The sequence below is a fragment of the Rana temporaria genome, chromosome 1, assembly GCF_905171775.1.
Source record: "Rana temporaria chromosome 1, aRanTem1.1, whole genome shotgun sequence".
Classification (NCBI taxonomy): Eukaryota; Metazoa; Chordata; class Amphibia; order Anura; family Ranidae; genus Rana; species Rana temporaria.
In genome coordinates, this window is record NC_053489.1 from 336,876,840 (window position 1) to 336,879,258 (window position 2,419).

Genomic DNA, 2,419 nt, shown 5'->3' on the forward strand with positions numbered 1-2,419 from the left:
GTATGGTATCCCTTGTTTTTTGTATATGCATGTATTCTGTGGGAGCTTGGGTACACTTGCATATATACAGTGAGGAAAAAAAGTATTTGATCCCCTGCTGATTTTGTACGTTTACCCACTGACGAAGAAATGATCAGTCCTATAATTTCAATGGTAGGTTTATTTTAACAGTGAGAGATAGAATAACAACAAAAATATCTAGGGAAAAAATGTATTTCTCAAGTCGTCTTCCAGGACGGCACAATGAGAGAGATGACTGGCTCCACCTGACAGGAAACGCAATCAATCAAGAGGTTAAAATCCCCGCACCTCCCCATGCTCAGTTTTTTGATTGTGTTTCCCCACAGCGAAACTGTTTATTTTTCTGGTACTGTTATTTTTATGGACCTGAAGGCCTAGGCTGGAGGTCTCCCCGCCCCCCTGGGAGCTGGGCCGCATGCCTGGGAAGCCTCTGGGCCTAGCAGGATGTTCCCGTCCTTCCTGGGGGGGTATCCCTTTCCTCACTCGGGGGAGGACAGCCTTTGAAGAAACCCCCCTGAGTACTGAAGGACCCTAGGTGCTGGGATGTTCCTAGAAACTTCAGGGGCTAGTTTTTCCTCCTTCCCCCTCCCTACCTGTTTGGGTGTCCACTCTTGAGGGGGGCTGGCGTGTCCTTCTGCGGGTATCCATTTTGGTGGCTCCCGCGGGCTGTTTGGACAGGCTTGGTGCCACTCGGCATGCAGCTGAGTGCAGCGCCATCTTCCCGGCGCCTGGAGTAGGTGTTTACCTCCTCCTCCTAGCATCGGGGATGACGTCGCCGCGTGCCGCGTCACTTCCGGTTCCGGTCTCCAGCAACATGGCGACGGCCAGCGTCCTTGTTGCTTCACCAACCTCCAGCAGAATGGTGCTAGGAAGAGAGGCGCCCATTCCACTCCTCCAGTCGCTCTACAACTTGCAATTCAGGGCCCCGGACGGCACAATGGAGCATGAGGAAATCCTGTCACGTCCGCGGCTACAGAGGAGACCATAGGGGGTGAGTCTACCCAGCCAGCAGGGGTTATGATGGGGAAGGGTACCCCGACTCTTTCCCCTATTCACACAGGGTCTATTGCACTTTTTGTTTAGCATACCTGTGTATTTTATATTGCAGAAGAGGACGTCACTGCCCAGAGGGTTGCCAGCCGTTCCTCTAAAGCCCCTGCCCGCTCTAAAATATGCGGTTATTGCAATGGAAATAATAGACTATTCCAAGCCCTTCTGCTTCAGATGCATTCAGAAGCTAGCGGGAAAGGAGACATCTCAGGTTATGAAAGGCTTCCTTTCTGTCCAGACCCAGATGCTTACGACACTTAAGGAATTCCAGGCATCCCTTAAAACTAAGGGACTCATAGGGAGTATGGGTAGAGGACGCCAAGAATCCCTGAGATCCCTCTTATCGCAGGAATCGGAGGGAGAAGTAGACTCAGAGATCCCTGACCAGGGTTTATCCGATGAGGGTCTGGTGGATAGTCAGGAAGAGGATTCCAGGGCAGGAAAACACATTTTCTCAGCTGACGACATGGAGGGCCTCCTTAGTGCGATTTATGCCTCTGAGGAGATGCAGCAGCTGGCGGAACAAGTATCCGCACAGGTGACAGCGGTCAGGTCTATGTTGGAGGTAGAGGTATCCTCTTTCATAGGCATCATGAGACTGCTGGGTCTAATGACCTCTTGTATCACAGCAGTTCCGTGGGCTCAGCTCCACTCCACTCCAACAATTCCTCCTATCCTCCTGGGACAGAATGGGAGAGACACTAGACGACAGGGTCTCCATCCCAGATGTAGTAAAGGAGTCTCTAAGGTGGTGGCTTCTTCCTCAGAGGTTACAGGGGGTTTATCTGTGCAGTCAAACCGACCCCCTCAGGATAACTACAGACGCAAGTGCCTGGGGGTGGGGGGCTCACTTAGACAAGCTTTGAGCCCAGGATTCTTGGAACCAAGATCAGTGGGGCGCTTCCTCAAACTTCCGAGAATTATTGGCGGTCGAAGAAGCCCTAAAGGCGTTCGAGGAGAGAATTCAGGGCCGGGAGGTCCAGATTCTGTCCGACCATTCGACCACGGTAGTTTTCCTGAATCATCAAGGAGGCACCAGGTCTCGCACCCTTCTGACCTCGTCTCTGGTGATCCTGGGCTGGGCAGAGCTTCAGATCTCCTCTCTTACGGCAGCCTACATAAAGGGGGTTCACAACTTAGAAGCGGACTATTTAAGTCGCCAACCAATTCTCCAGGGAGAATGGGAGTTGAACTCAGAGGTGTTCAACCCGGTGTGCCAACAGTTCAGCAAGCCAGAGATGGATCTCTTCGCCTGCAAGGGAAACAGAAGAGTAAAAAGAATCAGGAGTGAGACTCGGAGGGAGTGGATGCGTTGGCCGAGGTGTGGAACTTTCACCTGGCTTATGCC